This window comes from Zeugodacus cucurbitae, chromosome 4 (assembly GCF_028554725.1).
Source record: "Zeugodacus cucurbitae isolate PBARC_wt_2022May chromosome 4, idZeuCucr1.2, whole genome shotgun sequence".
In the NCBI taxonomy this organism is placed as follows: Eukaryota; Metazoa; Arthropoda; class Insecta; order Diptera; family Tephritidae; genus Zeugodacus; species Zeugodacus cucurbitae.
This window is the reverse complement of record NC_071669.1, coordinates 38,297,547-38,323,771: the sequence shown is the minus strand read 5'-3', so window position 1 is coordinate 38,323,771 and position 26,225 is coordinate 38,297,547. Positions and strand designations below refer to the sequence as shown.

The window sequence follows — 26,225 nt, the reverse complement described above, 5'->3', positions numbered from 1 at the left end:
GTCTAGAAACATTTGTTTACAAGGGTCACCAACACTGAGATTTAATCTATTAGTTTCTCAGGCGTGTGAGTCGACGCACTCATATGGCATTGCTAAATCAGACTGTTTGCTTGTAAATGCTGTTAAAATTGTCTGTTATGTTTGGCATATTTATATCAATTAAGCTAATGGCAATGAATAGTAAGGAATATATAAGTATAGCCTTGCTAACCCATAAAATTAAACATGTATGCATATTCTATCCTTTCTGAAGATGTGTCTTTCGGCTATCTTTGTAACCCAACCATTTATTAAGCGTACTACAGAAATTTCCTTTAATTTTAACTTTACTCAATTGCATAGAACTTCAATGTTCTGCAGACCCTCTACACAACAACAAATGTCCTTACAACGCTTAATTGTATATTCCAGCAAAGGAACTTAACGGTTCACACCAATGGAGCGCACAACACCCACGCAAGTTTTCACAGGGAGTCGGAGACAGGCAGACAGACAGATATCAAGCTAAGCAAAGCGCTTGGTGAGACAGATTACGACTTAAGTAGATTAGCTGATGATTTATTAACACACTCGTACGAGCAGCTTCCAGCGGAGGAAAAATGCACGTGCGGAGAGTAAGTGCTCTAAGCGTGAATGGCGCCAGCAATGCTACTGGCTGGCGGTGGCTTTGGAGGTTAGCGATCTAGATATGTGGAAATTCTACGAGCGTGTTATAGAATACGACTTTTTTACAAACGATATTAATGCATGAACTTTTGTTTACAACAGTTAGCTTTGCGTGTGAGCATCGCGTGTATAATTAATTATATGAGAACCTATCTACTAACACATATGCATGTATACAAATATTAACAGTACTTACTATACATATACAAACATAATACCCTTGGGCGTGTGTTAAGTGAACATCGCTTATATCCTGCGTGATGATGTTTACCCCACAATTAGTTGCTTTAACAAATTAGTTGTGTCTTTCTTTCCTACTTTGCATTCTTTTGAACCACACATTAAGTGCTTCTCGTTTTTAATCGAAGAAAGCATCGCTGATAGACCACATGTGGAAGATGGCCTCTATTCTGTCTACGTTATTTCATTAGTGAATAATCTTAAGTATGATAGAAAAATCTTAGATTGAACCAAGGGTGTACATATGCTCAATTAATAGTAATGATATAAGAAATACAATAACTTCATATTTGATCACAAATCATAGCCGCAAACGCAGTACTGTTCAGTTAAACACCAAAAGCATATAGATGATATTGAATTTGTTGCGTGAAAAGAAATTCTGCAACACCAACACTTCTTCCATATGGCAAGTTTACAAGCCTTTCACCTTGACAGCGCTGGTAATAAAATTATAGCTAAGAAAGAACCTTAGAGGAAAAAATGCAATTAAGAAGAATAAGAAGTAGAACTACAAGTATAGCGGTTGACAAGTGTGCTTGGTCTCATGGTCAATGAGCGAGAAGCGTCTATTCACATTCACCGGCATGTGCGAGAACACGCCTCACACACATTACTTACAGTTACGCGCCTCTAAATAACATTAGATTCGTACATTCATTCTAGTGAGAAACGCTCTTAAGAGTGAGTCCACAGTTAAACACCTTTGCACACACACACGCATGCGGCTGTGCAACAAAGTCGCCTCGGCGCGTAATGTTGGTTGACAGTGAAACGTATTTAAAAATAACACAATACAACAGTTACGAAACAGAAATAGAATATGCCATAAGAGCGCGAGAGTCTTAAATAAAAGATGAGTTACATACTACACTATGGACGAGTTTCGTTTCATTTCGTTTAAATGGCTGCAGCAGGAGGGCGAAAGGGTGCACAACTACTCAGTCATTCAGGCAGCAGACAGCCACGCCGAGCTAAGTAATGTCGACGCAGGTCAGGTGTACGGGGTCACACACTTGGCTTGGCTTTCAGAATGTGAATGTTAAATGCTCGGGCGTCGGAGAACATGACATGGTTGCGATTCAGCGTTTGATAGTATGCGCTATGAATAAAATAACAAATTGCACGTAACTGAATTGCACAAAGCGGCAGCATGTTGAATGCAACGCAGTGAGTGGTTGCTCGATGTGTTTGCTTTTCAACTTTAATTTAGCGTGTATTTTGCAAATTAGTAAGGCAAACTTGAACATTCACACACACACAAACACAACTGTACTCTACCAAGCCCATGATTGGAAATTGCTGAAAGCGAAATGGAGTGGGGCGTAACTGTCAAGGCCAATCATAAAAGTTTCTGGAAAATACGCCCTAAAAGAGTGGAATTAAATTAAAAATGTGGTTCGTAGAGTTGGAAAAATAACGCACCTTAGAGAATAAATCAAAATTGTGATATTTTCAGTAAAATATTAAATTATTTTAAACTATTTTGCTCAATTATAAGTAATCAGTTTATAGATTAAAATATCGACGCGCATGGAGAAACAACTGATGGATTATCACTTACACAATACAACCAAAAGGTGCTGCTTTATTATTTAATTCATTTATATAACTTTCGGAGTGAGAGAAAAACGCATTGGATTGTAATTTATTTGAGATGGAGATATCCGTGGCGTATGAGCAACTATATGATTATTATAGTAACAGATCAGGTGAAAGTGTGGTATTACCTTTTAATATATCATTGCATATCACAATTATAAGAAGTGGTGGCATACTGTCCTTTCAAATATACATATTTAAACTGTTTTTTGAGAAATTATTATTTAAAAATCACGAAAATTCAGCCGTTAATAGCTCATCTCCCTTGACGTCTGAGAAAATGCTCTTGCCGCGTAACTCATTGCTAAATCAGAATTAAATTCAATAAACCAAAAATAGTTCGATAGTAAATGGATAAATATCGTTATTGAAAGAAGGAAGCAAAATATTAAAAGACAGGCTTTGAACAAAAAAAAAAACGTTACGTGACCTACAAAGGGTCTATTTCTTAGAATTTTACTCGGATCGATTTGAAATGTTTGGAGGATATTTTTAACATATTGTACTAATTAATAAAACAAAAATTATAATTTTTAAATTTTTAAATTGTGAAACACATCTAACTCCTTAAGTTGGCTACTGATACAACATTCACAGTTTACATTTTTTAGATTTTTGATTTGAGAAGCACTGTTTAAAGCAATTGGAACCATTGCGCAAACTTTTGCAAGAATTTGAAAAATTATACAGAAAGAAATGGAGAAATAAACCTTCTTTGAAATTTGGTATCATTTATTATGAAATTACTTCATTTCCCTGTATTTCAGATACTCAATATGAATATATCGGAAATATGAATAATCAGAAAAATTACGAAATAATTTATCAATTACTAGCAGACCCGGCCACACGTTTTTGTGGCTAAGGTATACATTAAATTAGTAAATCTTTCATTGCAGAGAAAAAATTCTTACGTATAAAGACGAAAACGTTATAGCATTATTGCAGATCTGTGTTAAGCGTAAATCATCAAAATTTGTAAAACTTTGATTTTTTTTAAATTTCAAATTTCATAGTGGGCTTTATCTTGCTTTGGTGACGATATTGATTACCTTCTTCACAGCCAGTCTTGTTCTTTTGCAAAGTTTGAAGTTGATTTATGTTATGCAGCATGATGACAACTCACACTACTTTTAATTGCAAGTGAGTGGGGATAGTCCAGCAATTTAAAATAGTCTGTGGGATAATTGAATACGTCATCCTGGTTTGTATCTGTGTCAACTCTCCTTTATCGAAATTCTAACTTGTCGCATTAAGATCAAAGAGATCCTTTTTTTTACCACCAATATAGGTCATTCAATCAGCCATTTATGTTTATTATATTGTGGTTTCATGTCAGGAAAAACACTATGAATAAGCTCCTCTTTCGAGGCCATGAAGTGACAGAAACCCGTTAAAAATGTTACTAGTCCATCGAGATGTCAACTGCGACCCTACCATTTCCAACTGCTTCTACAATCGCAGTATGATATTGTTGGAAAAGCACTCGTATGTTATTTGTTAAATGTGATTAGTTCGTCAGCCACAGTTGATCCAGGAATAGTCTGGCGAAAATCAACTGCCAACTGAATCAAGGCTTCACCAAAAATATTTTCGTTGTCGCGTAAATCTTTTAAAGTCCTGTGCAGTACCTCCAGCGACTTGAATATCTGGAAAATCTTCTTTATAGCTCTCTTTCTTTTTTGGCAAGGCCGAATTACCGTTTGTCTGCCTACTAATAGGTGCCAAGTTGCCCCTATTCCCATTATAACTGGGCGTTGAAAATGAGTGAAATCGGTTCAGGAATTACCTCAACCCTCATGTACTATATATGCTGATTTTCGTTATTCTATTTGACTTTATTTCAAATTGTGTGTAATAAAATTACATCAATAAATTGCGAGAGTATAAAATGTTCGGTTGCCTTTGCCTACTGGTTACAAATTGTTTTGGGCTATCGACACAGCCTTATACAATTGAACAATGATAAAAATATTTTAACAAAGCAACAATGACAACTTTCAAAATATTATTGTTTTTTTTTGATTTTTTTTTTATAATGTTGTTGTCAATGCAAATAAAATCATCTTCTTGTTATCTTCCTCACAATTTTTCGATATATACTTACTTTCTAATCCTTCCCTGGCCTTCCATAAATATTTCAAAACTAAAATTAGCCAGATCGGTTTGGGACTTCTCGACTTTTTTCGAGACTAACGACACAAATTGTTTGTATGGGTGATTAGAAAATTGTGAATTTGAGACTTTTTCAGGCAATTTTTCTAATTTTTCTCTCCGTAAGAACCATCCCGGTACCTCTAAAAACATTCTAAACAAAGAATTTGCGAAATCGGTTCAGCGGTTCTCGAGTTATGCGCTTAGCAACACATTTTGCGATTCATTTTTATATTATAGATGAACTTAGCGTTTAATCACAATAAGACAAAAGTTTGGTTGTATCATATTAATATTTCAACTGAAACTGAAATGCTTCACATCAAAAAAAAAGACGAGATTATAACCTTTCTTCACAAGATAATTAAGATCAACGTTTTTTGAAATAAAATTTCGAAAATTTTTCAAATAGAAACATTCGTAAATTATCTCAAAATTCAATAAGACTTATGAGAAAGGTCAATATATTACTATTTTAACAAAACCTCGTAGTTTGTTCTCTAATCATCTCACCACAACTTCGTCACTGTTGATATGAAGTCTTGCCATTCAAACTTACCTGAAAATAGAAAAATAACAATTCATTAATAAAAGAACTTTTCCAACATAAGTATATGTAGATATACTATTTTCAAAATATCAATTTTTCCATTCTAAGTGGAAAAAAAAATAATTTAAATAATTTATAAAAAAAAATTGTGCAGCTGCACTCATTGAAGACCTAAAACCTGTGTCTCAGTTAAGGTTTTAAAAAGTTAAATATTTTTGTATAAATAAGTACAATCAATAAAGGTGTAGTACATACAATAATGGTGTGAAATGATATGTATGTAAATCACTTATACCCATAATATTACTGACCTATAACGTTGTTGTTCAATTGATTGGCCAATTCGATGCAGTTTGAGCGCGACAACTTGAAGTTTAATAAATTTGCAGACGGGAGAAGAGAACAAAATCTTTATTGTATTTGGTGATTAAATTTGTTTTATTTTTTTTTTAATTTACTCGATTTAATTTAGTTTATTGCACTAAAATTTATGTCATCTTCAATACGTAAAATATTCACTCAATACTCGCTTATTACACTTAAAAATCAAATTTGGAAATTTTATGCTTCTTTGTAAGATTTCCATACACGCGAAAGAGAGATAGGGATATAATAGTTAAAGATGATTTCTCAAATATTACCACTTTTGCCTTGCACTTCCACTTTGATATTTGTTTTGCACTTTAATTTGGTTTTACTTCAGTTTCGTGTTGATTTCTACTTAAAGATGACTTACATCAGTCAAGCGCTAGCACACACATAGATTTACTGAAAAAAGCAGAAAGAGTCACAATAGTAAATAAGTAGTTGAGCTGAAGACAACTCAGAAGAGAAGTAGTCTCTAAGCAAAATGCAGCCAGCCAGTCAGTTATTTAGTGAGTCTGTCAGTGAGTCAGGCAGCCTAAGTACCTAGGTAAACAGCGGTTTTGCTATTATTTGGGTTCGGGTGAAAGACCAGACGAGCACAATGCCAGCTCAAAGCCCCAAGTAGAGCGATGTACACATATGAACTGCCGAACTACGTTCGACTACTCAAAATGGCATACAATCCCTTTACAAGTGCTTTTCAGTTGCTTCTCTTGCCCTTTCTCACGCAAATCTCTTAGTTGCACATGTACTTCGCTCACAATCGCTACTTGCGACTTCATCTTCAACTTGTTCTGATATTTGTGCTACAAAAGCGGTTTCTGCTTCTTCTTCTTTCTTTTTCTGGTGGTTACGCCACTTCTTGCAGGAGCCTGGATATGTGCCCCAGACAACTGCAGAACGACAACACAACCACATCTACAACTGAGCCGGGTATGGCGCTGCTGCTGGTGCTGGCGACGACGCTGCCAAAGCGTAACGCAAATAACCAGGTCAAAAACTATCTACACCACTTTACAGTTGTTATTGTTGTATTTGCAACACAAAGGCAACACACAAACAACGACTGTGGGGCCCAAGCAGCCTAACAGGGTACAATATGTAGCATGCCGGTGCGTCTAACGGTTGCAGGAACGGCAGGAAGTAATTTTGCTGTGAGTCTTTAAAATTGTCCACTTTTGTTTTGAACGGCAATTTATTGCAGTTAAAGCTTTTTTGACAGCCATTATCAACGCTTGCTTTTGCTGGACATATTTTATGACAAACAGACATTTCTTTTCGTTTTGTGGGTAAACACGCTGAATTGTATACGATTTGTCGCACGTTCTTGTTGACTTTTGTTTTTGCACATATTTTGATTGCTTTTTGTTATTGCTTTCGCAGTTATTTTCGTTTTGTTGACTTGCTCCGTATATTTACATTGAACTTTAGAAGGAACGTCAGCAGCCGCCAGCGAGTTGTGGCGCGAGTGACGTAAAAGTCATGAGGCAGACACGTGTGGCTGTGTGAGTGTATGTGATTTGCCTTGACTGCTGTGTGACAGGCCACTGACCAGCCACAAAGTTAAGGCAGGTGGTGGGAGCAAAAATAAATATCAAAATAAACAAACAAGAAAATGATTACAAAACAATATGAGCAAAAGCAATAACAACAAAAACACAAAACATAAACGCATAATATTATTAGCTTTAGCTTAATTAATTTGCTTTTGTTCACTTTTTGCTCAATTTAATGTCACTCCATTCGACACAAATAATTTCATTTGGTTTAATTTCCGTTGCCGCAATTTTTGGCTAATTTCGCTTGTGTGAATTATAACGGAATTATTTCATTACAAGTGATTATAATAAACTGTTGGCGGTGCTGTGGAATCACACATTTCATTTCCACCGAAATAAGGAAAAATTTAATTTGAGCACGTTAGTGTTTGAAGTCCCCTATATCAAGGAAAAAATCATTAATTCAGTTAAAAAATTAAATTCGATAATTTGTGATTTTACTTTTCAGTCAAATAATGAAATTTTAAATTTTGATGTTTTTTTTATTTAATAATTCCACCAAATGGCGCATATTTTTATTTTACATTTTTATGGAATTTTAAGCAATTTTTACGAACTTTTATGAAAAAAATTTAATACTTTTTTGTTCCTTTTGTAACTTGGTATTGAATTTTTTATTAAGACAACTTTAAAAAAACTGTCCTTAAATAATAAATTTAATAATGAAAAAAGAAATTAAAATTTTGAAATAAATCACTTCAATTTATTTATATTGTGGTACGGGGAGTGAAATTACAGTTAAATAGCCGTAAAGCAAAACGCCTGAAAAACTACACATACTTCTCTAAATTTAACTAATAATCCCTTTTTTATTATTTCACTAAATAAATATTCGGAAAACAAATAAAAAATGGTTATACATATTAAGATTTCCAAAAAAATTATTATTTATGAGGATTTATACTCCATATTTTTTAATTGATAACATTTTCATATTTGTTGATTTTAATGAATCCAAAATTGAACTGCTTTCGTAATCACGATATAAATTATAAATTATAGGAATCGCAACTAAATTTGCTTCTGTTATCAATCACTGAACTACTATTGCTACTGTGATCCAACTAAAATCACTGAACTGCTATAGGTACTGTGATCGAACTGGTTTGATTGAACAAAAGCGCTAAGCTTCTACAGATACTGTGATCGAACTCAAACTGAAATTGCAATTGTAATTCATTGCTATTTACAAAAATTGATCGCAGTTGCCAAAAATTGATCGCAGTTGCCATATTTTCAATTACAGTGAAAATATCACCAGTATTTCCACCACCTCACCACTACTTTGAATCAACTAACGAATAAAGATTAATCGACATTATTTTATTGGTTGTGAAAATAAATTTATCGAGTTAAATTGTTAATTTTATTTTTAATTGTATATTGCTATTTTTATAGCGGGATCTGACGTTATTAAAATCTAGTACATCACTTTTGAATTTATTATTAATTTTAATAATTTTTCAGAATTTTTGTGTTTCGTGTCCCAAATATTTGTAACGATACAATTTTATTGTTTCATGATATTTTTTAAATTTAGAAAAATATTTTTAATTATTGTTTTTGATGGTTCATTTTCAAAATATTTCCCTGTCATTTCCTCGAAATCCAATATCAAATTTTTTAAGAATATATGTTACATCAAAATATTATATTTATTTTTGTAAACGTCATTGCTTTTCGTTTTACACGCGTTAGTTCCATTTTATTATATTAGCAACACACAATTTTGCTATCAATTTGTTTGGTTTTGTGCATTCCATTAATATTTATTTTCGTTTTTATTGCTCTTATTGTTAGTTTAACCGTTCAACGGCTAGCGTAGGCATACTTGTTCAAATATTTGCTTTTAATTTACAATTTGCGCTCAAACGCGCCTTATTACGGCACTACATGGAATAAAAACTTGTTGTTGCTTCTTACAATAATTCGCGTACGGAAGGCAAATACTCGATGAACGAAATTTTTGCACAAAAATAAAAGTACACAGTTGTGACACTTTTTCAAACTTGCAGAGTACAATTTTTGCATAACGAGCTAAAATTAGTGGTGCGTTCACGTTTTTTTACGAAGAAAAGCGGCACTTTGTAGAATTACAAATATATGGGTTAACTGGCAGTTCGAAGAATCTTGCATGATTTCACATTAAAAACACAACAAAAACCGCATTTATGCGATACAATTGTATGGGTTTATGAGCGAGTAGATTAACACTTTGAATACCGTTGCACTTAACACTCTAACGGAACGCACATACACACAACACTATGTGCAGCAAGTTGATACGGTTGAAATGCAACTTTGACGTTGATTGAGGTGATTATTGGCGCCAGGCTGACACGTGTGCACAGGTTGAGCGTCGAGAATGCAATGCAAGTCGCGTGTGGGCAGCAGTTTGGTATAGGACAGACAAATCGGTACGGGAGTCTATGCCAAACAGTCAAACAGTTGTAAGACCCAGGGCGTTTGCGAAGCGACTGGACACGTTGAAACTACGACACGAAATGAGGTCAACGAGATGTGCAAATGTCGTTGCAACCACTGGCGAACGACAACGAAGCGAAAGCAGCAGGCTTAGCTGAGTAGCAGCAGGGGCGGCGGCGGAGACAGACGCACAAAGTCGCACGCAAATGCCAGCAAACAACCCTACCCACACCCCGTGTTTACCAAACAGCAGCGAGTAGTGTACTATAATCCCCGTTGAGTGTACGGGAAGTTACGCAGAGCGGAAGTGGTGGCAGCTTTTGGGGGTTGCACTGCGCATACACGCCACGCAAGGGCGCTCGCTACACAAGGGCTCGTACGCTGAGAGAGCAGAGCGCACAAATTCAACGGCACAGGGTGTCTATGTGCCACAAAACCGTGTGGCACTAACTGAAAATGAGCGAGTTGCCGCAAGTCGCTCCGGCGTATGAGTAACAAAAGTAGGCGCAGCAGCAAAACTCTGCCACCAGTTGTGAGCGCCAAAACACGAAAATGAGAGCAACGAAATATAGCGAGCTTAGGAAACATAACTAGGCTACGACAATGCATAGACTTTGAGAGGGCACGACAAGCACATGATATACTAGGGGCAACAATACGAGCACTACGCGCTCACAAGCTGCGGCACGTGCGACACATATTCCTAACCCGGGACAAATAATTTAATATTTTGGGCGAATGCATAAAAATAGTAAAGCAACTGAATGGAATGTCAAGTGGCATGAAGAAAGCCTAGAAAATAGCAGAGTTATAAAATAAGAAACAGCAACAACAACAACATTCCTTAAGGCAGAGCAGACAACATAAGCAATGCGGGTGGTAAAAGAGACATGAATATTCCCTGTCGGCAGGCAGTGAAGGTAAATTGGGGGTCAACAGACGAGGAAAAGCGGCATTAAAAATATTATGACACGCCGCGCGGAGTCTACTTGTCTTTTTACGATGCTCATGCGTCATTGTCACAACCATAAGATGTCTACAGAGAACATAAGCAACAGCAATGTTATGGTGCTTGAAATAAAATAAAAGAATACATAATATAGATGAAATGAAAGTTATAAAAATTAAACAAATTAAAAGGAAATAGCTAAGGGATTTTCTTTTAGAATCTATTTATACTGTATTAACTAATAAAAAATTCTAAACAGTGAGCCCCAGTAAAAGTGATCTAGTCAGTTGACAATTTCATAAAAAATAAAACAGCAAAATATTTATATTTGAGGCCATTGAATTGATAGAAGTAAAAATGTCCTCCTATGGGAAACTTTTTTTTCATTTTGACCTCAACTTTGATGTGAAATATCGACATAAGACATAAGAGTAAGATTTATTACTAGAAAAAGGATAGTCTAAAATTCGATCCTCCTCACAACGTTAAGCATTTCAGTTAGCAAGATTACGAAGGATATTCTTTGGAATAAAATCATAATCACCAAGTTCTTTACAATAAAATCGATAAAAGAAAGCATCTAAACTTTTTTGGAAACGTTTCTTTCACACTATTTACACACATTTATTTATTATGTACAAACATATAAGTCATTTAAACTATCAAATATACGTATTACAATAGTATTTTGTGAAATTTTTATTAAAAAATTCCGAAAACTGAGCTGTTGGCACCTCATCTCCTATGACGTGTCCAAAAAAAGCTCTTGCCGTGGATATAATAACTCATGATTGGTTAATCTAAAATCAATAAATCAATAAATCTATATTTCGATAGTATATGAATTAATCTAGTTAATGAACGAAGAAAAAAGAAAATATTGAAATTTTAATTTTTTACAGAATTTTAACCTCCCTTCTTTGGTCAAATTTTCTCATACATATATTGGCTCGAACAAAATATAGTTATAATAAAAAATAAAAAAATGCTTCGTTCATTAACTAGATCATGCTATTCCACAGATGAGTGTAAAATGTGAACATAATCGCTTCATAACTTTCCGGGAAATCGTGTCCATCGACTTGAAAAATTGAGTTTTGAGATAAATGAGTTTATGTTTAACATTCATACTGGGGTGGCCTGAAGGGCCTGATGAGCGGAATTTCCAAAGCGTATAAGTCTTTGAATATTACTCGGATTGATTTGATATTTTTGTATACTATTTTAAACATATTACACTATTTAATAAGACAAAAATTTGTTTCAAAGTCAAAATTTTTAAATCCACCTAACCCCTTAAAGCAAACATAATTACAACAGTACTAAAATAAATTAAAAATTTAAAGTGAAATTAACAAAACAGAAACACAACTATAACAAAGTAAATAATGATAATTGCTAAAATGGAAAACAAAAACAATTTAGTAAAATTATTATAGAAAGTAAGGTAATGGGTTAGTAGCATAAAAATAAAAACCAAATAGCAATAAACACCTCAACAACAAACATTAAAAACAATAGCAACAGCGCAAATGAAATATTACAGTTGTCACAGCAATCACAGCTATTAACTGCCTCCATTGAGAGCGCCGATTGTTGTAATTTTTTACTCATAATATCCATAAGCGTGTACATATGTAGCGTAATATTAGTGTCGAGTTGGTGCTGCAGCAGGAAGTGAACTATTTACGCCACATTAAGTGTATTTTGCCATTATTAATAAAAGTGCGAGCACGGAGGCTACCCGTACACGCTTCCATTAGCGTAGCAAATACTCGTTCTAGGTGTGAATAGTGCTGCGGTACAAAGTCATTTGTAGACGAGACACTCAGAATGCTGTATGCAAAGTGGTAAAGGGTGATTTTTTAAGAGCTTGATAACTTTTTTTAAAAAAAAAACGCAATAAAATCTCATCGGTTCTTTATTTGAAACGTTAGATTGGTTCATGACATTTACTTTTTGAAGATAATTTCATTTAAATGTTGACCGCGGCTGCGTCTTAGGTGGTCCATTCGGAAAGTCCAATTTTGGGCAACTTTTTCGAGCATTTCGGCCGGAATAGCCCGAATTTCTTCGGAAATGTTGTCTTCCAAAGCTGGAATAGTTGCTGGCTTATTTCTGTAGACTTTAGACTTGACGTAGCCCCACAAAAAATAGTCTAAAGGCGTTAAATCGCATGATCTTGGTGGCCAACTTACGGGTCCATTTCTTGAGATGAATTGTTCTCCGAAGTTTTCCCTCAAAATGGCCATAGAATCGCGAGCTGTGTGGCATGTAGCGCCATCTTGTTGAAACCACATGTCAACCAAGTTCAGTTCTTCCATTTTTGGCAACAAAAAGTTTGTTAGCATCGAACGATAGCGATCGCCATTCACCGTAACGTTGCGTCCAACAGCATCTTTGAAAAAATACGGTCCAATGATTCCACCAGCGTACAAACCACACCAAACAGTGCATTTTTCGGGATGCATGGGCAGTTCTTGAACGGCTTCTGGTTGCTCTTCACCCCAAATGCGGCAATTTTGCTTATTTACGTAGCCATTCAACCAGAAATGAGCCTCATCGCTGAACAAAATTTGTCGATAAAAAAGCGGATTTTCTGCCAACTTTTCTAGGGCACATTCACTGAAAATTCGACGTTGTGGCAGATCGTTCGGCTTCAGTTCTTGCACGAGCTGTATTTTATACGGTTTTACACCAAGATCTTTGCGTAAAATCTTCCATGTGGTCGAATAACACAAACCCAATTGCTGCGAACGGCGACGAATCGACATTTCACGGTCTTCAGCCACACTCTCAGAAACAGACGCAATATTCTCTTCTGTACGCACTGTACGCATTCGTGTGGTTGGTTTAATGTCCAATAAAGTAAACTGAGTGCGAAACTTGGTCACAATCGCATTAATTGTTTGCTCACTTGGTCGATTATGTAGACCATAAATCGGACGTAAAGCGCGAAACACATTTCGAACCGAACACTGATTTTGGTAATAAAATTCAATGATTTGCAAGCGTTGCTCGTTAGTAAGTCTATTCATGATGAAATGTCAAAGCATACTGAGCATCTTTCTCTTTGACACCATGTCTGAAATCCCACGTGATCTGTCAAATACTAATGCATGAAAATCCTAACCTCAAAAAAATCACCCGTTACTTATTGGGTGCATAGGCAGCTCTGACTACAAACAATTCACTTTTTTATGTATATAAATTGTAAACGGCCCTGAACTCCAAGAAACCAGTTTTAGTGCAAATGATTGGAAGCTACAAGGTTCACTGTGCCACTCACACATATGGTATATAGTGACCGTGGGATGTTGAAGGTTTCCTTAATGAGTGCGTGGATTATTGCGAATGTGTTTTATTTCAGTAGTTTCTTATTTGAACAAATGAAAATGTTTGCTATATTTATTAAATGTCTATCACTTGACTTACAATTGTAATTGTCTTTAGAACCTATTCCGGGAGCTTCAAAAAGTGTTAAACATTATTATTATTGAGAGAGAATAAAAAAATATAATCGAAACAGTACTTTCAAATCATCCAATTAAAAAATAAATTCTTAGAAATTAAAACCTTTTTGATATGCCATGAATGAATATGAAAAGTAATAAATTGTTAATGCTTTCCTGGAAATTCACAAGTCGTGATAACAGCCGGAGAATGAAACAGCATTACGCGAGATAGCAACTTACCCAGAATAACAAAAACTATTCAAACACTATATTCGCAGAATCGAATGCTAATAGGCTCCTCGCGCAGCCAAATTAATTTAATGCATTAATATTGTAATTGAGAAACCAGTTTTTGCCTTTCGCACTGTCAGCTACTCGATTAACGATCAGCTTGATTATCATCAGCTGATTATTATCTTATCGATCACCACAAATAAGCGCTTTAATCGAGTAAAGGCCGGTTAATTGATCGATTAACTCCTGTACGAAAAGGATATAACTTGATTAAAAGAAATTGATGAATTGAAGATATTTCATTTAAAATACCTTTTTCTTGAGCCAGTTTGCTTCGAATCTTTTCATATGTTTATATCTATTTAAGCATTAAAAAACTAAATTTCTAGCAATTAAGCCTCTATTATAATTAAATCACAGCTGCGTGATACACTTATACAAGAGCCGGTCTCTTTGTTTCATTTCTTCTCCGACGAACTTCGTGTAATAACATATGTATAGTAAACAAAATAAATAAATAAATATCGCTAAAAATGTTGTAGAATGTTGGCGTATAAACCGGCGACAGCAAAACTGAATTACTCACACGCATTCAATGCTATCAGAAAACCCACACTGCCCCCATGAAATCTAGTGAACGAATACTGGGAAAGATTGGACTTACAACAAACAAGGGAGAATACATAGTCAGCTCGTTTATCGCAGCAAATATTTTGCGAATGATTTATTGTGGAAGTACAAAGCATGCCGAGTTGTGTGAAATGAGAAGAGAAAACCCGCAGAACAAGCAAAAGCAAAAAAACCAGCAAAAGAGACAGCGAAAACTTGTTTGATATTTGACTTGTGTTACAGTTTAAGCTTGACTCTACTGTTTTTCGATTTTTATTCGCCAAAATTATTTATTTTTTGCTCCAACAGTTTAAACACAGATTTATATTTAAGCACGTATCGCCGATATTCAATTACGCATACGGACAACACACAGAACTTAGCGAGCGGCGGAACGATTAAACCGACATCGGCGGACAGACTACACGGCACTGCGATGCCACATTCTGACTTGGCACAGAGGAAAATATGCATTCACATTACTCTTTATTTGTTGACTTTTGGCATGAGTAATTCACACGCTCACTCACTCACTCGATCGCTCGCGTAGTCACCAACGCACATGCCGGTCAAGCGGTTTCGTTCGCGTACGTTTATGAACTAAAGCGTGACGTTGTCACAAGTTGCAATGCAACCCACCGACAACATATGAACAGCATACAATTCATACCCACACTCTCACTATACTTATATATGAACATATGCGATTACCATATATAAGTATGTACATATGTGCATTTAAACACTACTTCTGTGGCGATTAAGCAAACAACTCGAAAATTTACACCGTGTGTATGTGAGAGTGTGCATGTTAATGTGTCGCATAGAAGATGCAAAGAGACAGCGACATGCGAACAGCAGATTGGACAAAATTCTCATTAATTTCGCAGCCACCCCACAGCGCCCGCTGAAGGCGAAATGATTGAGTTTGAGCGACTCATACACTTCGCTAAAGAACAGCTCACACACACACATACATTCTTATGTATGTATGTATACAACGCTTGTGGTTGTTGTTGTCGTAGTGTGATGGCGGCGTTTTGAACTTCTTAGAGGCAATCAGTTGATTGCCGCTTTTGATGACTGATAACTCTGTATATATGTATGTATATGTATGTGTGCGTATGTATGCGTATAATGGGGTGTAATGCGCGAAGTTTGCTTTGTTATTATTTGTTGCAGTGCAGCAATCAGATAATGCGATAGACAACTTTAATTACTGACTATTTGTTGTGTCACATCATAAAGGCTTTCTGTAAAGTGTTGGTGGGAAGCGTGGAATATTAAATACAAAACGTTCCATATACATAAATATGAAAGGGTTTGTGTGTAATGGAGTATAGCTAAATTGGAACGCTTGGAGTCAAGGACGCAAACTTGAAATTCCGCTTGTAACATTGAGTTACAGTTGAAGTGTTCTTTTTAATGGGATTATGCAAAATTAGTCAGCTCAATTTTAAACAGTAAGTACTCAAGCAAAGAAACGACAAAGTAAGTTACATAACAGTACCATAACATAACTAAGTATTATTACAGAACGCTATACAATAATTAATAAGAAGTGGAAAGCAGGCTCTTTCTGTGAGCGGTACTGAGACTTGCAGGCCCGTACTTTTGTCATCTAACAACGGAATGGAGATTGCACTCTCGGAATTTATTGATGTTATTTTAAGAATAATAAAGTCCATAGGATAACATCATATATATACAGTATATAAAGGCTGAGGTAATTCCAGAACCGATTTCACTCATTTTCACTACCTAGATACACTATATCCAAGACTACTATATCCTCACTAAATTTTGCCGAGATATATCTCACATATTAACCGATATATGCGGAATAAGGCCCACCATATTTATGTAAAATCTATAATTAGGTGTAAGGGAGCTAGGGAGGATATTTTTTTTCAATACTTCTTTATTTATTGAATCTGCTTTGTTTAAAGCCTAACAATAAGTATTAAAATCTTAAAACTATTTACAACTAAGTAAGCTCAAGAATGTGTTTGAGCTTTTTGGCAGAACGTTGCTCTTTAGTAGGCAGGTAGATCTCTTCTTTTTAAACGAGTTTGATTGGAATGTACCAAGGCGTTTGCCAATGGGTTTGGATGTTCACGAAGTTTAGAAATATATTTCTTTCTGTTGTCCTCTATTTCCTTCTTTACCATAGGAATATCAAGATCCTTATGGATATTTTCATTACGCATGTACCATGGTGAACCCGTTAAGCATTTTAGATTGGAATCTCAGAATTATATAAATGTTGGTTGCACAGGTCGTACCCCACAGTTGAATACCATACATCCAAATCGATTTTATGATTGCATTGTAAAACAGGACTTTGTTGTCTAGGCTTAGAATTTTTGTTTAGAAGCCAATTTAAATTTGCTGCTCTTAACTTAATGCAAGTTACTTTACTCGCTATATGTTTCCGCCACGTAAGCCTTCGATCCAGGTGAAAGGTATGACGCGAATTTAACTATTTTTGGTACAGAGACACACTATTACAAGAAAAAGTTCCCTTTGAATTAAAATAAAATATCTGAGAGATTTACCAATATTTCCGGTGAAAAATTACTCTTAGGCACTGGGCTCTCCATGTTCGATATCTGGGGCATTGATAAGTTATAGTCCGATCTCGACAATGTTTTCACAAGTGATGTCACAGCTCAAATACAGTATTTGTGTAAATTTTTATTCCGCTATCTTCATTGGATCCTAATTTATATATTATAAGGTGAACGAATCATATATAATTAAAAATTTAGTTACATTGGAATCAGGCGTGGTTGCGAACCGATTTCGTTCATACATTGGGATGCCATTAGGATGTCAAAAAAATAGTATGAACCGAATATCATAAAAATCGGTCGAGTGGTTTTTGAGTAATGGTTTTTGGCCCATAAGTAGGCGACGCCTCGACCATTTCCAATTTTTTTTAAATTTCTTTTTAATTTAAAGCTTAGTTTTTCTGATTATTTCCATTTGTGAGTTATCTAACTTTTAGTAACTTTCAACATAACCTTTGTTTGGGAGTGGACGTGGTTTTTATCCGATTTTGCCTATTTTTATAGCTTTGTTCTATCCATAACTGGAAGTAAAAATATAATGATAACAACTGGTCATTAAAGGACAATTGGAAGAAGAGTTGAGCGCACTGAATGCGTCCAACTTCCCGATTATTTGGTATTCTTGTGAGACTTGTTGACTATGCTGGCGTACCCAAATCACTGGGCTCTTACGTCATTAGAATGCCGAACATATGTAGGTAGAAGAAACACAGAGGCGAAAAACTGTGGGAAATAAAAACAAAACAGCTAGCGGATTTATTTTCATACATGCTCCCAGTAATTTAAAATTTTTCAATATTTTATCTTGCTTTTGTTTTTGTTTTTCTGCAATTTGCTAATTCTATTTTTCGCACACTTTTGGCGCTCGGAAAGCAAAAAGCGCACAAAAATTGCACATAGGAAGACGTAAGACATATGTTCGTACATACGTTTGCCATTTAGTAGAATCGTCACATAAATTATTCACATACTTTTCGATGAATCACCACGCCAACAGCAGCCACCAAGTCGACCCAGGCCAGATAGCAGATCTGCTTGGGATAGAAGGGCCGGCTGTGGCATGGAAGGTGCTGCCGTGCCGTCAGTTGTGGAATGTTGCCACGCCGAGAGAGCCAAAGTGGCACAAAGTTTTCGTGCACGTGGTGAGAAAATGTATTTATACTCTGACTTTAGTTGTATATGCTGCACATTTCGTTGGAGAGCGTGATTTGAGAGAGCGTTTGCATGACCACACATATAGATTGACGCGGAATTACAACACGATTTTCACCGAGCTCTGTGTAGTGAAATCTACAATTCACCATGATTTGTATGCAAGAATAAGTGGCGATAAAATATAGTGGTCCGAGGAACTAAGTTAACAAATTTTATTAAATATTCTTATATTCCGAATGAACGAAATTAAATTTTTTTTTTCTAAAAACTCCAATAAAACACTTATTCAAGAGTAAATATTTCATAATAATATCTGCAATCAATTTAAATTTTACGTGATAACTTCCGTCTAGAATTTTAATTATTGCAGATGATACAGTACTACTCCAAAGCGGTACAGTTTCATCCAGTCTCTACTATAGTTCTTACCTCAGGGTATATGAGTGTGTTCGTAAATTAGTAATGATGGTCTTATTTAGATATTTAAAGCCTGAGGCTAACACAGCCGGTATGTGTAGAGTAGTAATATAGACTAGAATTTCACATGCAACAGTTCCACTATACTCCTCTAAATTTATGCTACATAAAAATTGTAGACTCTCATCATACGAATTAAGGTGGATCGATTGTACACGGGTAAAGTATTGAAGACTGAAATGAATATATTTGGGGTACTCACAAGTTGTCATATACATCATACACTAATTGTGTTAGAGAATAAAATATGCCAAGCGTTTTTTACAAACTTTTGAGGAAACTTTTGTTTTTTTCTGAGGTATTGGTAAGGGGGTTATGAAAGATGACGGACAAAATTATCAATTATTTAAAGTAAACCAAATGGAGAAACAGCATTTAAAAAAATATATTCTAACGAGGGGATGGTATAAAATAATCGCACTTTTAGGAGTTTATATGGTTAAAGGTAGTGATAGATATGTTCAAAAGGAACTTGGTTGAATTAACTATAGACTATAACTTGTAATTTTGGAAATATCAATCTCAAATTAGAATTGACAGCATATACGCGCAAAAAAATCAAAATATGATCCGAATAACAATGCAATGTCAAAATGAATGCACAAATGAGAAAACGGAGCTGTGGTGACGACCAATTATATTGGAAAAAGCTCAGCAATTTTCAGTCAAACTTGGCCTAACAGACTTTATTCCAAATGCGAGGTGACTGTAACGATCGCTAAATAATGAAAATATAACTTTGTAATGAACTCATGGTGAGTGAGCATTGGCGAAACATTTAGGATCCCTGTCTTTTAAAAAGATTCGTTCATCATTATAGGAAATATACACTGATGATAATATTTACAATACCGATGAAACAGGATTTTTTTATAAATCTTTACCGTCTGTAACCAGAGTATGAAAACCCTGATGAATTTGCTGCTTTTTAGAAATTCAACTGGAAGTGATATCTATTTTTAATGTTAATTCGAGAACAAATATTAACTGTAGAGTGAAGGTATATGGATACATTTTTAAAAAGAAGCCCTTGAAGAATGCGGCTTTGGAATTAAAAATGTGGTAAATATCTTCAATAGAAATAAAGTACCACAACCAATGTTTAAAATTGAATTATTGCCAAACTCTAATCCAATAAAAAAGAATGAAACACACCCAATATACAATTTAAAATATTTACTCCATCGTAGAATTACCGTTGAAGAACCTCATAAAAGAAATGGTCCGGTACCATTGATGTAATAACTAATGCAGCTGTCTTGGCAAAACCTAAAAGAAAAGTTCAGGTTTTTAGAAACATGACTAATAATGAAATAGAAAAGCTTGTAAATGAGAAAAGGCAAGCGAGACGTGAATGGTAGTTAAGTCGTTCCCCTTCAACTCTGCGTCAACTGAAATCGGTTGCACGTAAGTTAAAAAAAGCACTTAAACGCGATGAAGAATACAATACTGAAAATTATATAAAGCACCTGTGTCCAAATTCTAGCAAGAAAAACTCCCTTTGGAAAGCCCAAAAGTATTTTAAGCCTCCAGTAGATTCCAAGATGCCTGTAAGACAGTCGAATGGTAATTGGGCGCGCAGTAATGAGGAAAAGGCAAATTGCTTTGCAAATCACCTAGAAAAGGTATTTCAACCCAATGGCCCAAAAAACAACTTTAAGTTGCCAACTTTGCCCAATATTGCAAACGAGTCAAGCGTGTCTATTAGGACGTCTACTTATGAAATTATCAAGATCCTAAAAGAGCTAAATCCGAAAAAGTGTTCAGGACACGATAATATTACTCCAAAAATGTTAATTGAGTTGCCAAATATTGCTATATCAGTGCTCTCTTTGCTCTTTAATGCAATTCTTGGTTTCGGGTACTATCCAATTTCGTGAAAAAAGTCGCAGATCATCATGATAGATAAACCTGGAAAAGACTTAACACAACCATCTTCCTACAGACCAATAAGTCTCTTACCATGTCTTTCCAAAATATTCGAAAAAGTTTTACTATCAAAAAAGTCTCCTTTCCTCCACGAAAATAATATAATACCAACCCATCAATTCGGGTTTCGTGCTAAACATGGCACAATAGAGCAAATGAATAGAATTACAAACGAAATCAGGAAAGCATTCGAGCACAGAGAGTAATGTTCAGCTATTTTTCTCGATGTAGCTCAGGCGTTCGATAAGGTCTGGCATGAAGGCCTTTTATGGAAAATCAAAAACGTTTTACCTTACGAATTGCATAAAACATTGGAGTCATATTTAAGAAATAAGAAATTTACAGTTAAAGTAGCAGATTTTATATCAGAAGAACGAGCAATAAGGGCCGGTGTACCTCAGGGCAGTGTATTAGGCCCCACTCTGTACATAATATATACAGCAGAAATTCCAATAGCTAATAACGTATTGACATCCACTTTTGCGGATGACACAGCCATAGTAAGCCGAAACAAATGCCCCATTAGAGCATCAAGAGTATTAGAGGAGCACTTAACTTCTGTCGAAGAATGGCTAGCCAAATGGCGTATAAAAATTAATGAGCAAAAATGCAAGCATGTTACATTTTCTCTAAGACCAGAAACATGTCGGACAGTTAAAATAAACAACCCCAAGTACCCCAAGCTAATGAACTAACTTATCTTGGGATTCACCTGGATCGAAGGCTTACGTGGCGGAAACATATATAGAGTAAAGTAACTTGCATGAAGTTAAGAGCAGCAAATTTAAATTGGCTTCTAAACAAAAATTCTAAACTTAGCCTAGACAACAAAGTCCTGTTATACAATGCTATCATAAAACCGATTTGGATGTATGGTATTCAACTGTGGGGTACGACCTGTGAACATTGTGTACGACCTGGAACATTGATATAATTCAGAGATTCCAATCTAAAATGCTTAGAACAATAACGGGTTCACCATTACATTCGTAATGAAAATATCCATAAGGATCTTGATATTCCTATGGTAAAGCAGGAAATAGAGGACAGCAGAAAGAAATATATTTCTAAACTTCGTGAACATCCAAACCCATTGGCAAATGCCTTGGTACATTCCAATCAAACTCGTTTAAAAAGAAGAGATCTACCTGCCTACTAAAGAGCAACGTTCCACCAAAAAAGCTCAAACACATTCTTGAGCTTCCTTAGTTGTAAATAGATTTAAGATTTTAATACTTATTGTTAGGCTTTAAACAAAGCAGATTCAATAAATAAAGAAATATTGAAAAAAAAAAAAATTTTTAAAGCATAACTCTTTTATGAGATATGTATATATTGGTGTCTAGTCATACTTCAAAAATAAGAAATAGTTGATAACGTAGAAACAAAAGTCAATTCTTATTATTATTATTTTTTTAAGAAGAAAACTATATTTTTAAAAGCGACAATTTAGTGAATTATTTTTTTACACAGTGGTTTATTTACTGAAATCAAGAAATACATTGTATTTACATTTTATTAAATTGTACGGCATGTATATTTATTAAGGCAATCCGAGATAGTAACCAGAGAAAAAATATTTTTATTTTTTCCCTATAATTTAATATAGCATGATTACTCAAAATCGTGTGAGATTACTCAATAAATAGCATACCAGAAGAGGACTGTCACGAATAGTAACTGAGAAGAATGCTACAATATTCTCTGTTGTATCTCTGATATGAAGAAAAAACTAAACTAGACAATATTTACACGAAAAGTAAAAGTGTTCATTTAGCTATCTTATGCTGTTATGCACAAATATACTTAGTGCATAACAACATACTTTTGCGTGTGTATAATATCCAGATTACTTCGTATGTGTAGGCAAGGCAAGCGTGTTTTATTAATCTTAATTTAAGCCTGACAGGTCAAAATTGTGGTCCCCTGAGCAACAGCTACTTTGTACATTTTTAACAATTTTATTGCGTTCTAAGAGGGAATTATGTGCGCACGCAAATGCTTTTGGATATAGTAGGCAGCCGAATGCCCACATGTGTTGGTGCTTATGCCGCCTAAAGTCCGTTAGATAATTCTGTGGGCAAGTACCTCCCTATGCCACAGCTAATCAAATATTTATATTTATGCACAAATTTACATTAACACATTCGAAGGTAACGTTGGAGGCTGTAAGCTCAAGGGTGTACGAGCAGACACTGCGCTTCACAAGCGTAGTACATTTAGTCCGTACTTTGTTCATAGAACTCAATGAGGTGTACTTGGAGCTTTGTGATGATACTTTTGTTTTGCAAATTCCGTATTATTGATCTCAATGCTTTTAGAATTATTCTTTAAAAGTGGTTGTTATTCAAACCCACTATGTGATGTTCTACAATAAGGTTTCTAGAAATAGTATTCGTTTATGGAATACTAAACTCTAGAAGAATAAAATGAAGGTTTCCTGTTGCCTTTTATATGATGCACAGTGTACACACACTTATACAAGCTATTACATATGTTTTCATGCGTTTACCCAAAGACTATAATGGAAAAAGTTTGCAACTTAGCAGCAGCGAATGGAACGCATAGCGTGTTAGTAGCAAAATTTATAGAAAATCGAACAGGATCAGACATATCATAAGCTATGATATTTGTGCATGCCAAGTAAGACTGTGTGGGCAAACGAAGGATGCCATTTATTGGCAGTAAAATAGAGTGGGCCCTTTAAAACCACCACTGCCTGCTAGGACCGATTAGGGAACATAAATTGTAGGTATGACTAAAAATTCATAAACAAAATAAATAATATTTTTTAACTTCAAATTAGGTACAAAATTTAGAAGAGTGAGCCCTTTTAATTAGATTACCGTTAACATATTATTAGTACTTTTAATGATATTACAATAACAGATCAAACTTTGAGACCAAAAGCGATTGTTAGAGGATAACTGAAATGTCATAATACCTACGTGCATACCATATTGAATGCTTACAGCATATCATACGTGGAGATAGTTATGTCTTGTAGTTTATATGTATATGAGGTTTTCAAGAAGAAAATTTAATGTTTTGGTCAAGAATTTAACTTTATTATAAATATATCCTAGCCATTATCCCTAAAAAAAATGTCGAGCAAGTGACGATTTCAATTCAATTTACGACCACTTTGTGCAGCAATTTAGAGATCTTCTTAAACAAAATACGCGGTTTCCTTGATGATGTGGAAGTTGCAACTTCAAGTTGCACATATCAAACTAGCGTGTTGGGGTCAATGCTTTACTTGCTTTTTACAAGTGATATTCCCACTGACTCAAGTTATGTGACTGCGACATTTGCGGATGACATAGCCCTGTTAGCAGCTCAATATCTACCCTTCGAGAGCAAACAGCAGTCAATGCAATTACTAAATAGGCTTCCAAGCGGCGCATTAAATTGAACGATTCCAAATCAATGCACGTGAACTTTACTTTAACAAAAACCATCATACATTCCATTTATATAAATGGTACTCCTATACCACAGCACAATAATGATAAGTACCTAGGAATCACCCTAGATGCTAAGCTTCGCTGGAAAGAGCATGTCAAGAAAAAAAGGTGTGAGCTTGATTTAAAATTTGCTGAGTTTTACCATATAGTCGGTGGAGATCCACGCTTTCAATCGAAAACAAGCTGTTTATATATGTAGAAATAAGACTTTGAGAACAGATACATTAATAATAACTAATAACTTTACTTTAACGAAAATACGACCTACAACACTAAGCCGAACGAAATATAGAAATATGAGAACAGATAATTTAACGAAAATGCGACCTACAACACTGACCGAACGAAAAAAAGACGAAACTGAACGAAGCGTCAGAACGCTGCGCTTGCGTTCGAGTATGTTCTACGAATTCATTCTGGACGGTGACGTGATACCTACCACTTCGTGCGCGTGGACAGTTTCATTTTAAATAAGTTGTTTTTATTGTATTTTTCAACTCTTCACTTTTTATCATTTGCTGAATAAAGTTAAATTCCTATTTTATTGTTAAAAGTATTGTTTTGTTTTAAAAACGCAACAAAGAGGAAAATGCAGTCTAATTTCCAGGAATAAAGGGGACCAGCAGCACTAAGAAGACTACAAATTGGGGGCTCAGCCAGGATCCAGGTAGAAGAAAAGGAAAACGTTTGTATAATATAATGTAAAATATGTATTTTAAAAAAAGTAACCTAAATAAGTGAAAATATGTACAATAAAAGAAGAAATAAGAAAAATTTTAAAATTAATAAGAAGAAAGAAAACATTTTATAAAAGCAACCTAAAAAAGTGAAAATATGTTCAATTAAAGAAGAAATATGAAAAATTTTAAAATAAATAAGAAGAAAGAAGTGTTTTATAAAAGCAACCTAAAGAAGTGAAAATATGTATAATTAAAGAAGAAATCAGAAAAAATTTTCTAATTAAGAAGAAGAAACAAAACGAAGTGAAATTATAGTTAAAAATCGAAAGAAGAAACATTTTCAAATTAAAAAGAAGAAACAAAACGAAGAGAAAATATAATTAAAGAAGGAAAGAAGTAATAAGAAACAAGAATCATTTTCAAATTAAGAAGAAGAAACAAAACGAAGAGAAAATATAATTAAAGAAGGAAAGAAGTAATAAGAAACAAGAATCATTTTCAAATTAAGAAGAAGAAACAAAACGAAGTGAAATTATAGTTAAAGATCGAAAGAAGAAACATTTTCAAATTAAGAAGAAGAAACAAAACGAAGTGAAAATATAGTTAAAGATCGAAAGAAGAAACATTTTCAAATTAAGAAGAAGAGAAAATATACTTGAAGAAGAAAAGAAGCAATAAGAAACAAGAAACATTTTCAAATTAAGAGGAAGAAACAAAAAGAAGAGAAATATACTTAAAGAAGGAAAGAAGAAATAAGAAATAAGAAACACTTTCAAATTAAGACGAAGAAACAAAATGAATTTGTAAAGCAAAGAAATAGTAGTATTTGTAAAAGACAAATAAGAAGTGGATATTATAAAAAGAAATAAAAGAAAACAAAAAGTTACGGAATAGAACAAAAGAGGAAGTTAAGCATTGTAAAAGTGTAAAGAATTTACAAAGAAGAGAAGAAATTTGTCAAGAAAAGAAGTTTGTTAAGAAAAGAAATAGAAGTAGTAGTATTTGTAAAAGATAAGAAGTAAAAATTATAAGAAGAAGTACAGCATTGTAAAAGAGAAAAAGAAATTGCAAACAAAAAGAAATAAGAAAGAATACATATGAAAGATTAATTAAACAATTAAATATGATGAATGTTA

General features: G+C 34.5%; 1 protein-coding gene across 5 annotated transcripts in view; it reads right to left on the bottom strand.

Annotated features, from left to right (window-relative positions):
- The window catches only part of LOC105216288 (cyclin-dependent kinase 14), a 224,713-nt gene that overhangs the window by 154,536 nt on the left and 43,952 nt on the right, over nt 1–26,225 (bottom strand). Inside the window, exons 1-2 of one of the 5 annotated variants that reach the window (XM_054230012.1) lie at nt 15,050–15,763; nt 5,524–5,980 (exon numbers count right to left, since the gene is read on the bottom strand). The exons of 3 other annotated variants lie outside the window; for them this stretch is intronic. The gene's annotated coding sequence lies outside the window, so the exon portion shown is untranslated. Of the gene's footprint in view, nt 1–5,523; nt 5,981–15,049; nt 15,764–26,225 lie in introns of those variants that run through there. One more of the 5 variants, XM_054230013.1, reaches the window with a different exon arrangement.